The sequence below is a fragment of the Apodemus sylvaticus genome, chromosome 7 (genome assembly GCF_947179515.1).
Source record: "Apodemus sylvaticus chromosome 7, mApoSyl1.1, whole genome shotgun sequence".
Classification (NCBI taxonomy): domain Eukaryota; kingdom Metazoa; phylum Chordata; class Mammalia; order Rodentia; family Muridae; genus Apodemus; species Apodemus sylvaticus.
The window spans coordinates 24383705-24398041 of NC_067478.1; positions in this window are offsets into that span (position 1 = coordinate 24383705).

Genomic DNA, 14337 nt, shown 5'->3' on the forward strand with positions numbered 1-14337 from the left:
CCCAACTCCATAATGTGCCAGGGTAGGGCATGGGGGGCACTCCACTCTCTCAGAGGAGAAAGGGAGAGGGAGAAGGAGAGGGAGAGGAGAGGAACTGTGTGGGAGGAAGGGACTAGGAGGAGGACAGAGATTCGGATGTAAAGTGAATTTCTTTTTAAAAAATGAAAAAGCCGACAGTGGAGGCACACACCCTTAATCCCAGCACCTGGGAGGCAAAGGCAGGTGAACCTCTGTGATTTCACATACAACCTGGTCTACGAACAAGTACTGGGATAGTCAGAGCTACACAAAGAAACCCCCATCTCAAAAATCCAAGGGAAGAATGGGGGGAGGAAGAAGAGGAAGAAGAAGAGGAAGAGGAGGAAGAAGAAGGAAGAGGAAGAGGAGGAAGAAGAAGGAAGAGGAAGAGGAGGAAGAAGAAGGAAGAGGAGGAAAGAAGGAGGAGGAGGGGGAGGAGGAGGAGGAGGAGGAGGAGGAGGAAGGAGAAGGAAGGAGAAGGAGAAGGAGAAGGAGAAGGAGAAGGAGAAGGAGAAGGAGAAGGAGAAGGAGAAGGAGAAGGAGAAGGAGAAGGAGAAGGAGAAGGAGAAGGAGAAGGAGAAGGAGAAGGAGAAGGAGAAGGAGAAGGAGAAGGAGAAAAGAAGAAGAAGAAGAAGAAGAAGAAGAAGAAGAAGAAGAAGAAGAAGAAGAAGAAGAAGAAGAAGAAGAAGAAGAAGAAGAAGAAAATTAAATAATAAATCTTGTCTGGCCATGTAACATCTTCCAGTTCATCTTAAATGATAAGGAAATAGAAACTCAGAAGGAGGACTGAAAACTTCTCAATCAGAACAATTTAGCTGGCTCGAATATCTGCTACCTTCCCCCCTCTCTAAGCCTGGAAAAGGGGTAGCCTTCTTCAGCCTTGGCTTCTGAGTTTTAATGAGGAATGTAATTCTTGACATCCAGGAATGGTGTAAAAAAGATGATCCTTTGCATCTCTGGACACTAACAGCAGTGCTGTCACTGCTATGGAGTCATGTCCTCTTCCACAGAGTGAAATGGTTGCTTGGCAGCAGCTCCAGGTAAGGACCACAGTGGCTGCCCCACCCACATCCCTTGCATCCTGATGCAGCTATTTGATTAATTTTCCTCAGTTAGCTTGGAAGAGGTGGGTGCCACTTCTGTCTTTCATTATATAGCTCAGGCTGGCCTTAATTTGGGATTCTCCATGGTGCTGGAATTACAGGTATGAGTCACCATAGTTTGATGAACTACAATTTACTGGATGCCAGGTTCATTGCTTGGCTTTGTCCTAACAAATCTTTGCCTACTACCCACAAGCCATTACCATTATTATTTTCTATAAGTTATATGAAGTTCCAGTTCGCCGGGCGGTGGTGGTGCATGCCTGTAATCCCAGCACTCTGGGAGGCAGAGGCAGGTGGATTTCTGAGTTCGAGGCCAACCTGGTTTACAGAGTGAGTTTTAGGACAGCCAGGGCTATACAGAGAAACCCTGTCTCGGGGGGAAAAAAAAGGAAGTTCCAATTCTTGAAATTTTAAGAAAAAATATAATGAAAGTAAACATTACAAAGTTAGCTCTAGGGCCTTGCGGGGCTGGAGGGATGACTCAATGGTTTAGAAGATTTGCTGCTCTTGCAGAGGACCTGATTCAGTTCCTGGCACCCACAGGTGGCTCCCAACTTCTTGGAACTCAGGAGATCCCATAGCCTCTTCTGATCACAGCTCCTGCACACGCATGCGGGCATATCCATATACTCAGGTGCACACACATACACATAGCCAGAAAGGGCTACTTCCACGTTTAGGCCTTCCCTGTCCCTTCAGTCTGCAGCTGCTGCTCAGGCTGGTTGAACTTATGAGTTTAAATAACCTCTTAGCCTCCCAAGTAGCTGCCATTCTATGTACACAAGACTCTGCCCAATTAATTTCAGGTTTTACTTTTCTTACTGTGGTTGTAGCAAATAGCACAGAGAAATTCTTTGTGTGCTCTTCCCGGGAGGTTCTCTTAATGGTAACAATTTTAAAAAATTATAATACAGTGTCATAAAGAGATTAGCGATGGTGACACAATTTATATCTCAGATGGCCTGGGTACTGCTTGCTGTTCTTTCTCTCTCTCTCTTTCTCTCTCTCTCTCTCTCTCTCTCTCTCTCTCTCTCTTTGTGTGTGTGTGTGTGTGTATTCTATAAACATTTTATAAATTGCACAAGTTGGTGTATTCACTGTTATTCAGTAGTCTTAACATAACAAACACTATGTTGCCCTTTGTAGCCACGCCCACCTTCTTCCTGGCTCTCTTCCCAGCTCTGCCCATAGCCTGTATCTAAACTTTTGTCATTAGAAAAAGTTATATAAAAGTTATATAAACGATATCAAACGATATGTAATCTTTTGGGAACCAGCTTGTTCATCTGGTATAATTCCCTTGGAATTTGAAATTCCCCTGGCCAGCATCCCAGTAGTTGTGTGTATTCATAATTTAATTCTTCTGCCTGGCTGTGCATTCCACAGTCTTGAAGCACCATACTTTGTTTCAAATTAATTTGGGTGGTGGATGTGAGGGAAGGGTCAAGGCTTATCCTCCCACATGTAATTCTGGCTGTGTGAGCTGATATTGAGAAGGGTTACCTTATTTCTTTGAATGACTTTCTCTTTTGAAAAAACAAAATCAACTCGCTAGGCCAGGCACAATGGCACACACTTTTAATTCTTAGCACTGAGGAAACAGAAGTAGATGGCTCTCTATCAGGTCCAGGTCACCCTGGTCTACACAGCAAGTTTCAGGCCAGCCAGGGCTATAGAGTGAGACCCTGTGTGTGTGTGTGTTTGTGTGTGTGTGTGTGTGTGTGTGTGTGTGTTTTAAAGCCATTGCTGGGTGTGGTGGTTCACTTGAGGCAGAGGCAGGAGGCAGGAGGCAGGAGGCAGGAGGCAGGAGGCAGGAGGCAGGAGGCAGGAGAGGCTGGCAGATCTCTGTGATTTTGAGGCAGCCTGGAGTAAAAACAAGTCCAGGATAGTCAGGGGCTGGCTACACTGAGAAACCCTGTCTGGAAACACACACACACACACACACACACACACACACACACACACCATTGATTATACTAGTGCATGTGTGTTTAGGACTTTGTTGTTGCTCTTAATAACTGTTAGATAACAACCAAGATTATCTCTAAATCACATAATCAAAGTAATTCAATTTTATTTTATCTTTTAGCTTAGCATACAAAGCAGTGCGTTTAATTATAGCATTTTCATATGTGTTGTTTTTCTTTTCAACATCCCTTTGGTTATTTTTAATTACTTTGCTTTTTATATAAACTTCAGAGTCAGCCTGTTAATTTTTTTTTTTAAATATTCTGTTAAATTTGAGTAGAATTCTGCTGACTGTAGGATTAGCTCGGGGAGAACTGACATTTTATTGACAGTGAGTCACCAAATCTATAAATAGGGTGATTTTTTTATTTCTTCTTCCCAGAGCTGGGGATAGAACCCAGGGTCTTGGGCATCTATATCAGGCTAAATCATTAGACTTCTGTTTTTCTTTTATTTCAACAAAGTTTTCTAGTTGTTTTAAAAATCAAAAGCCATTTGCATTCTGTTCCTCTACATTATTATTGAAATATTTTATTTATTTTTAAAGAGATTTCTTTTTAATTACACATCTTGGGGTAGTGTCTGTGGAGACCAGAAGACTCAGCTCTTGCACCCTTGAAGCTGGATCTGAAACTGAGAACTAGACTCAGGTCCTCTGGAAAAGCATCCAGCACTCTCAAACGACGAGCCATCATCTCTCCAGCTCTGAAATATTTTGTTAGCTTCACTTTCAGTTATTTGCTGCTAGAACACGGAGATGCATTCAATTGTTTTGCATATTAACTGCTATTCTGAGATCTTGCTAAACTTACTATTGATTGTTAGTAGTTTTAAGCAACATGTTTATTTATTCCTTGACAATCTCATACATTACACAGTGTATAAATCATATACATTTGTTATCATATCCATCCACAATTACCTCCCTCCAGCCTAGTGCCCCCATCTTGCCTTGCTCCCACTTCATCTCTTATCATTATTATTAATGAACTCCTTATTAGTCTAATTAGTGCTCTCCATATACAATATTCCATTGGTGGAGACTTTTGTTGTTCATGTTGTTTGAGATAGGGTTTCACTATGTAGACCAGGCTGACCTTGAACTCATAGAGATCTGTCAGCCTCTGCACCTCTTCCCAACAGCGCTGGGATTAAAGGCATATGATACCTGGGCTGGGATGACTTTGCCAAGAAGACAGTAAGCCTACCATAACATATCTTTCTGAGCCTGACAACCTATATCCATTGGGCTATATTTTCCTCAAGCTGCAAAGTAAGTTAGCATTGCATCAAAGCGCTGCGTCCTGGTGGGACTTCCTAGTGAATTTGCTACCCAATTCCTATCGGGTGACATACCCCAGCCCTTTTTTCATTGTCCTATGGTGAACGGAGGAGGTTTGGCAACCTTGGTACTGTTACTGTGATAAATTATTTACTTTTGACTCATAAACTCTTCTAAACCTAGAAGCTCCACATCTCTGCCAGCACCTATAAAACTATGGGAGGCTAATTGTTAGCTTGCAAAAAAGGTAAAAAAATCACAGACCACGGTGGTTTGTTTGGGACGGGCTCAGGCTATTTGTCCAGGCTAACCTCAAACTCCTGGGCTCAAGTGAGCCCCTGCCTTTTCTTCCCAAATACCCGGGGCAGCAGGCATGAGCCACCACAGTGGCTCCCACTTCATAATCCGTGACAGTGGCAGAAAGGTAATGAATAGCGTCTACTGACAGGGTTAGCATCACATCCATCCAGAAGGCATGGCCTTCTGAATTCCATTCACAACTCCTTTCCCAGCTAGGTGGCCTGACAAGCCTTTGAGGCAGGGCTGTAAATCTGCCACTCCACAGGCTCCATTAGAAGGACTTTCCTCCCCCCTCCCCCCCCTCCCCCCCCCCCCCCCCCCCCCCCCCCCCCCCCCGCCCCGCAGCCCCACAGGCTCCCTCGAGTTGCTCCTGAGCCGAGTGCATTGCACTAAGTGGCCCTCTGGGATCTCCAAACCTCGTTAGTATTCATCTCAAAGATTTGTGTGCATTTTTGAATATTACTCGCTGTATTTAGGATCTCATCTAGACAGGCTCCTGTCTAGAGGACCCGGGGCTGCTCCGGTGGCAGGTAATAGCCTTTCGTGCCATCTCAGTCTCTCAGCCGCTGCTACCAGGAAATGTTCACCGAGGATTTTAGTTTTCAATAAAGAACGCCACCAGATGCTTTTAAAAGTATTGCTTTTAATTTTCAATGCTATCATTTTTATCAAATGTAAATTACCAAAAATGTCGGGCTCTGAGTAAATATATGTGTCTTGAATGATTCATACTCCTCGTTACCCAGTTCTCAAGGTTTTGGGAAGTGATGACATTAATGTCAAAAGACATCAAATTCGCCATCTAGAAAATTAGCTGTCCCCCCCCCCCCAACCCCCCGGCCCCCCACCAGGCACAACGCTGGTGTGTATAGAGATGCCAGAAGAAAGCCATTCTCCTGGAGGCAGACTTTGGAACCACACCTGTTCTTCTGAGAGTGTTCACAAAAAAGCAATCCCTGCAAATTCCCAGGGAACCGAAGCTCCAGGCTTTCACTGCACTCACTGTATCCTGCCTTTGGAGGCGTCCTTGAAAGTGTGAGTCACAGAAAGGAGACAAGAAGGCACTGGGTATCCAGTTGGCATCTGCCTGCAGCACAGCTACTGACAAGAGAGGGGTAAAAAGCAATGTGGCAATCCATCATTCAGGCTGCGGAGGCCGGGAAAGGCTCAAGGTGACAAGTTCAAGACCAGTCTGGGATACATAAGATACTGTCCGTTGTGAATAAATAAATAGGGGTTGGAGAGATGGCTTGGTGCTTAAGACAGCCTGAGGCTCTTGAGAGGACTAGGTTCAATCCCCAGCACCCACATGGTGGCTTACAGCTTTCAGAGTTGCAGATGGAGTTCCATTCTCTGAGAAAGTAAAGCACCCACATGGCATGCATACGTGCTCATATACATAAAATAAAAAGAAATAAAATCTTTGTTTAAAAAGAACAAACAAACCAAAAAAGAATGAAATTGTCAAACGTTCTTTTAACTCTTATAGTGAAACCAATATCATTGGAAAGCAAGTCGGTCACCAGCCTATGACTGAGCCGGCATGGGAAGCACAAATCCAAGAGCCAGGCCTGGTCTGGAGGCCAGAGGCTGCTTGCTCTGCCACTGTCCCTCTGGCCTCTGCTCTAACACATTTTGTTACAGGGGGAGTGTGGGAAGGTTGGTTTATGTAACACTCTGACCATGGTGGCTATATTTAAGATATGAGTTCATCTTAGTGCTGGGCCTGGGTCTTGTTTCAGTTTGAGTTGTATTTCCCAGCATGAACTGAGAAGGTATACAATCTCAGAGGAGGCTTGTTCCTGAGAAAAGATGAGGGAGAGAAACTGATCCTCGGTGACACTGGAATCTGGACACGGATGTAAAGGGGTTTGGTCCCCTGTTCACATGCAGGATCAAGCTGTGACTTCAAGGGATTGGACAGGCAAACTTGCAAATCTGCCCTAAGCACGTACTGATCTTGGGCAGAATTTTATATCGGAAACCTGTGCAAAGGCACTTCTTGGGCCCTGTGCTGCTTTCCATTTACCTAACAAACTGCCCAGCCGCCACCACACCAACTTGTATCCCATGCCACAGTCTGTCCCCAGCCTTCAGCTGGGTGAGAATCAAGTCCTGGCAGGCCCTCCATTGCATGTGTTGTAGTAGGAGTTGTGATAGCCCTGGCAACCAGTCTCGGCTCCCAGATCCTATTCTGGTCTGTTTTTAGCATCTCTGAAAGTAGGTGAAGCCCCAGTGCGTGGAGAAGCTGAGTGATCGACTCCATCTGATAACTGACCCTGAGAGACAAAAGCAGCCCCCTCTTCCTTTTCCCCTAGTGTTGTTGTTCTGAACCCTTCTAATCCAGTGGTCCTTTAATACAGTTCCTCTTGTTAAGTGACTCTGCCAACCATAAAATTATTTTAATTGCTACTTCATTACTGTGATTTTGCTACTGTTATGAATCGCTCTGTAAGAATCTGTGTTTTCCTATCATCTTAGACAATGCTGTGAAAGGGTTGTTTGACACCCCCTGCCCCTCCAAAGGGGTTGTGACCCCAGGTTGACAACTGCTGCCTGGTGGCATTCTCTAAGGCTCAAGGGCTCTGATTGTCATACAATGCAGACCAAAAGCATTCATTTTCTTATGAACCTGTGTGTTTGAAAACAGTCAGAAATTGAGACACCTTTGTGTTTTTCCACAGTGTCATAAGTTATTGAGTAACGTTAAATTCACTAACTTCCTCTTAAGTTTCCTCTGAGATCAAAACATTCTATCCTGCAGGAAACTCCAGAAACAGGAAAGTAAAGAACTCAAAACAGCTTCAGGAACTTCCTGAAGCTGAGCAGATTCACTTGGCCCCTCCTTGCCAGAGTAAGCAATCCAAAAGCTGAGGTGAGAAAGAGCTGACTGGGCTGCAAAGAAGACTTTGAGATCGGACAAGCTGCTTAGAAGAAGCAGAAGCGAGCTGAGCGGCCCAGAGGAGGTTTAGGCCACCTGGAAAGGACACACTCTACCCGCTGAGCTGCCTGCAGGCTGCCTTGCGCAATGAGCTCCAGGTTCCCAGCCTTGTGAGCTGTCACACTCATGCTGGGGAGGGCCCTGGTGATGCAGCTGTCTTCGAGTCATTTCTGCTCCTGCAAGTAACTCTTCACACATACTTGTTGGATTTTGGTGGGACTCATACATTACTCTGTCTGGGTTCCCTGTCTTTAGTTTTGTTAGCTGGAATTTACCATGCCATCCAGATTTTCCTTGATAACATGGGCATTGGCAATCATGGGTTCTTATTTTTTATTTTATGTGCATGAATGTTTGCTCGCATCTATGTCTGTGCACCACGTGCATGCCTGGTGCTCAAAAAAGGCAGAAGAGGGTATTGGATCCTCTAGAATTGGAGTTACACACATTTTTCAGCCACTGTGTTTGACTGCTGGGACTTGAACCCAGATCCTCTGAAAGAGCAGCTAGTGCTTTTAACCACTCTGAGCATCTATCTAGTTCCTTGTGGATTCTTTTCTTCTAATCTTAATTATTAATACTGACTCTTAGACCACACATTACTCTTTGTACAAAGTATGCTTGTGTGCACACGTGCAGACACACACACACACACACACACACACACACATGCATACTCATACCCTGAGCCATACCTCTGGGGAAGTTAGGAGTTCTCTGCCTGTTGAGTTCTTAACATGGGTACCAGACAGTTTCATGACAAATCAGTACAGCCCCATTGCCGTGTTAGAGTTCCTCTCTTGAATGGGCCCAGGTAAGGATGTTGTACCTTTTTTGATCTGCTATGTTGGGAAAGTTCAAAGGTCTGAGTTTTTGGAAATGGTTTTAATGTGATAGGTTTATAGGTGGGACCTTATACTGACAGGAATAAGTCATGTGCGTCATGGATGGTGATGGGCAGGTGGTGGTGGTGTCTACTACATCCAACCCACCTCTGCATTTGCCCTCACAATGGGGCTGCTTTGTCAGATGGAATCCTCAGGGCAAGGTACAGGTTGAAAGTCGTTGCTCACCCGGCTAGGAGCAGATCCAGTGAGTGGAAACATTTTCCACACACTCCCCTACCTCCCCATCCTCAGTAGCCTTAGCCCTTGGCTTCTGCTGCTCTGAGATTAGACCTCCCTTCTGAGCACTGTCAGCTCATATGGTTAGGTTGGGTCTGTCTTCTAGTTAATAGCTAGAAAACCCTCTTTCCTCTTCCAACCGCCCCATGAAAACACTGATGCATTTCTGTATGTGTATGTATGTATGTGTGTATGTGTGTATGTGTGTATGTGTGTGTGTACGTCAGTCTATACCAGGGTTATGTGTTCATTTCACAGTTGTTTCTTACTTTCTTCAGCTATGTTTCTAAGATGTTGGTAAGGGATCAGATCTCCCAGAAGCTTCCAGATCCTCCATGGCGAGCACTGGCCTTTCTTCTCTTCCCCCACTCTGCAATAATGAGCACGAAAATTCCCCAGACCCCTCCTCCCCAGCAATGCTACGCAGCTGCTTTGTATTTGAAACATCCATTCCTTCTGGTGTTAGAATTAAGCTTTGGCCAGTTGCACTCCCTGCTGGTACAGTCAGGTTGGTCTCAGTTAGTTACCATTACTCTGGGCTTCCTGCTAACATGAACCCCAATGCTGGGGTTCCCAATTACGGGGAAGTTACTCAGTGAGCAGCAGAGAGACATTGGTATTCCTGGTACTTACCACCTCACTGCTCCGGCTTCTGCAGCTGAATTGGGTTGTGAGTCCGTCTGTACGGCTACTACATACCTTTGCTCTAGTCACAAGGTTATTATAGGGACCTTTGGCCTGTCTTCTTTCTTTCTTGCCCACATATATGCACAGTTGTCCCATTATGAGCATCTGTCACCGGTATTTCATAGTTACCATTGAAAACATATAATGACCTATCAGGTATGTTTAACTGTTTGCCATTGTAACATGATGTCATCTACAAAGTTCATAAGAACTGTGCAATGGAATAACCAAAATATATCATGTGGTGCTTTAATTGAGTTTATGACTTTGTGTTGGGCTGCATTAAAAGCTCTCCTTGGCCTGCAGGCTGCAGATTGGACATGTTCACAACATAGTTCATCCTTGGTGGTAATCTTTCTTGTGCCCCTCCCTTCCTCCTGCTTGTCCACATTTCTGCTTGACACTATTTCTTTCTGGCTAGAAACAATTTCTTTTACTGCCAGTGGGTAATGAATTTCCTCAGCTAAGGTCCATTTGAAAGTTTATTTCATTTCATCATTGGAGGATATGGTCAGTAACCATGAGATTCAAAGTTGGGGTTTCTTTTCTTTTGTACCTTAAATAAACCACTCCATATTCTAGCTTCCCACAGTCCCCTGTATTGCCAACTTAAACTTCGCTTATACCTACTTTTGTGCATCCATGTGTACACACACTGTGTATGTACTGTGTGTGCACATGTACACCCACTGTGTATGCACACCCACTGTGTATGCATGCCCACTGTGTATGCACACCCACTGTGTATGCACACCCACTGTGTATGCACGCCCACTGTGTATGCATGCCCACTGTGTATGAACAACCACTGTGTATGCACACCCACTGTGTATGCACACCCACCGTGTATGCACAACCACCGTGTATGCACACCCACTGTGTATGCACACCCACTGTGTATGCATGCCCACTGTGTATGAACAACCACTGTGTATGCACAGCCACTGTGTATGCACACCCACTGTGTATGCACACCCACTGTGTATGCACGCCCACTGTGTATGCACGCCCACTGTGTATGCACGCCTACTGTGTATGCACGCCTACTGTGTATGCACGCCCACTGTGTATGCACACCAACTGTGTATGCACACCTACTGTGTATGCACACCCACTGTGTATGCACGCCCACTGTGTATGCACACCCACTGTGTATGCAAGCCCACTGTGTATGCACGCCCACTGTGTATGCACGCCCACTGTGTATGCACGCCCACTGTGTATGCACGCCCACTGTGTATGCACACCAACTGTGTATGCACACCAACTGTGTATGCACGCCCACTGTGTATGCACATGCACTGTGTATGCACATGCACTGTGTTTGCACACCCACTGTGTATGCACGCCCACTGTGTATGCACGCCCACTGTGTATGCACATGCACTGTGGAGGCCCCTCAGCATTGAGTCATCTGGCTGACAGTTTTAGAGTTTGTTTTGTTTTGTTCATTGCTTTTATCAATTATCTTTCCTTTTTCAGTGGTTTAACTATAATAGACATGCATGTGAAATTTTGCTTTTGTTTTGGAAAATAAATTTAAAATATTTGCATTAGCTTACAAAAATAGGTTTTCATTTTGGCAGTTTTTCATTTCTTCCCCCACCCTCCTTTGGGTCCTTCTACCTCCCCCCCCCCACCTATCTGCTTTCATGTCCTGTGCAACTTTATGCCCCCCCACCCCCCCCCCACACACATACCACTTTACCAACACCTCTCTGCTCCCCATCCTGGTCTCCTATCTAGTTCCCCAGTCTGTACCCACTTGGATAAACCCCCATTTACACACATTAAATACATGAGTTAGTATCTGCATATAAAAGATTTTTTTTTTCCCTTTTTGAGACTAGGGCCCATCACTTACTATAATACTTTCCAGATCTATTTATTTCCTTTTGCTTTTCAGTATTCTTAACAGCTGAATGCAATTCTGTTGTGCACACATGTCGGATTTTCATTATCCATTCTGTGGGCAGGGCTCTAGGCTGGGTCCATGCCTTCGCTACAGTGGACAGACCATCCATAGACATGGATGAACAAGTTCCTCTGTGGTAGTACACAGAGTCCTTCGGGAATGTGCCCAGGAGTGGTATAGCTGTGCCATGTGGGAATTCTAGTTTTAACTTTTGGAGGAGCCTCCACACTGATTTCCATAGTGGCTGTACTGTATTCAGGCCTAGCAGCAGTGGGTAAGGGGCCCCTTTCCCCACAACTCACCAGCACCTGTGCCTGGTGCTGGCGATTCTCATCACAAGCCATCCTGACTCGGGCAAGATGGCGTCTCAGGGCAAGATGGTGTCTTGGGTAGTTTTGGTTATGTTTGTGATTGTGTTTGCACTTATTGTTTTGGGGGGGGGGTGACAAGCTCCTTGAATCTGTGTATTTTATCCCTTTGCAAAAGTATTCTCTGTCATTCCTCCCCTGCCTCTCCCTCCAGGATTCTGGTGCTGATTGTTAGATATTTGTGTCCTGTGTAATGTCTCTGCTGTGATACTTGGGCTTCTTCTTCTCTCTCTGTGCTTTTGTTTCCACGTCACCCTCGGATTGCCATCTGGGCCATCAAGCCTCCACACAACTGTGCTTAATCTCCCATTAAAGCTGGGCAGTGGTGGCACACGCCTTTAATCCCAGTACTTGGGATGCAGAGGCAGGCAGATTTCTGAGTTCAAAGCCAGCCTGGTCTACAGAGTGAGTTCCAGGACAGCCAGGGCTACACAGAGAAACTCTGTCTCGAAAAACCAAAACCAACCAAACCAAACAAAACAAAATAAAACTCTCATTAAACTGACCTAACACAACCTCAATTTTAGTTATAATTTTAAATGTTTATACTCTTTGGACCCTTTTGCGTATTTCACTTTCCTCCATGTATTAATCCTCTGTGTGGATATTTAGAGTCATTATTGCGTGGCACAGTGTGCTTGCAGATGGCCATGGGCAGATGTGATCGCTGCCCAGATGTAGCACATGCCTGACACTGTTTCTCAGTTGGTTCTCTGTTGCTCTCCTGTCTGAGCCTACCCTACTGCCCCAACTGCTATCCAGCTCGTTTTATTATTTTTTTAAAAGATTTAATTTAAGTTAACTTCATGTGCTGGGTAGGGAATATCTATCTATCTATCTATCTATCTATCTATCTCTCTATATATACACACACACACACATACATATATATGTATACATATACATAATGCACACATATACATATATATTAGGGTTAGGTTATATACGTGGAAACCAGGACGTCAGATTCCCTGGAGTTACCGGTAGTTGTTAGGTGGATGTGAGTGCCTGGGGATGAATTTGGGTCCTCTGTGGGCTGTGTGGGATTGGACCTGAAACCTCTTTACATCTAGACGAAGGCTGGTAAAGCCTTAGGCCAGGCCCCCAGGAAGCCCATACGGCCATCATTATCTCCAGCAGTTGGCACATCACCTGTGAGTGCTCAGAAGCTCAGAGCTACCTTTATCTGCAGAGAGCACACTGAGCCTAGCGTACACTGAGCCTAGCGCACCCTGAGCCTAGCACACACTGAGCACACTGAGCCTAGTGCACACTGAGCACACTGAGCCTAGCGCACACTGAGCCTAGAGCACACTGAGCCTAGAGCACACTGAGCCTAGCGCACACTGAGCCTAGAGCACACTGAGCACACTGAGCCTAGAGCACACTGAGCACACTGAGCCTAGCACACAATGAGCCTAGCGCACACGGAGCACACTGAGCCTAGCGCACACTGAGCCTAGAGCACACTGAGCACACTGAGCCTAGCGCACACTGAGCCTAGCGCACACTGAGCCTAGCGCACACTGAGCCTAGAGCACACTGAGCACACTGAGCCTAGCGCACACTGAGCCTAGCGCACACTGAGCCTAGTGCACACTGAGCACACTGAGCCTAGAGCACACTGAGCCTAGTGCACACTGAGCCTAGCGCATACCGAACCTAGAGCACACTGAGCCTAGCGCACACTGAGCCTAGAGCACACTGAGCACACTGAGCCTAGCGCACACTGAGCCTAGCGCACACTGAGCACACTGAGCCTAGAGCACACTGAGCCTAGAGCACACTGAGCCTAGTGCACACTGAGCCTAGCACATACTGAACCTAGAGCACACTGAGCCTAGAGCACACTGAGCCTAGCGCACACTGAGCCTAGAGCACACTGAGCACACTGAGCCTAGCGCACACAGCACACTGAGCCTAGCGCACACTGAGCCTAGCGCACACTGAGCACACTGAGCCTAGAGCACACTGAGCCTAGAGCACACTGAGCCTAGTGCACACTGAGCCTAGCACATACTGAACCTAGAGCACACTGAGCCTAGCGCACACTGAGCACACTGAGCCTAGCGCACACTGAGCACACTGAGCCTAGAGCACACTGAGCCTAGTGCACACTGAGCCTAGCGCATACCGAACCTAGAGCACACTGAGCCTAGTGCACACTGAGCCTAGCGCACACTGAGCACACTGAGCCTAGAGCACACTGAGCCTAGTGCACACTGAGCCTAGCACATACTGAACCTAGAGCACACTGAGCCTAGAGCACACTGAGCCTAGCGCACACTGAGCCTAGAGCACACTGAGCACACTGAGCCTAGCGCACACTGAGCACACTGAGCCTAGCGCACACTGAGCCTAGCGCACACTGAGCACACTGAGCCTAGAGCACACTGAGCCTAGAGCACACTGAGCCTAGTGCACACTGAGCCTAGCACATACTGAACCTAGAGCACACTGAGCCTAGAGCACACTGAGCCTAGCGCACACTGAGCCTAGAGCACACTGAGCACACTGAGCCTAGTGCACACTGAGCACACTGAGCCTAGCGCACACTGAGCACACTGAGCACACTGAGCCTAGAGCACACTGAGCCTAGTGCACACTGAGCCTAGCGCATACCGAACC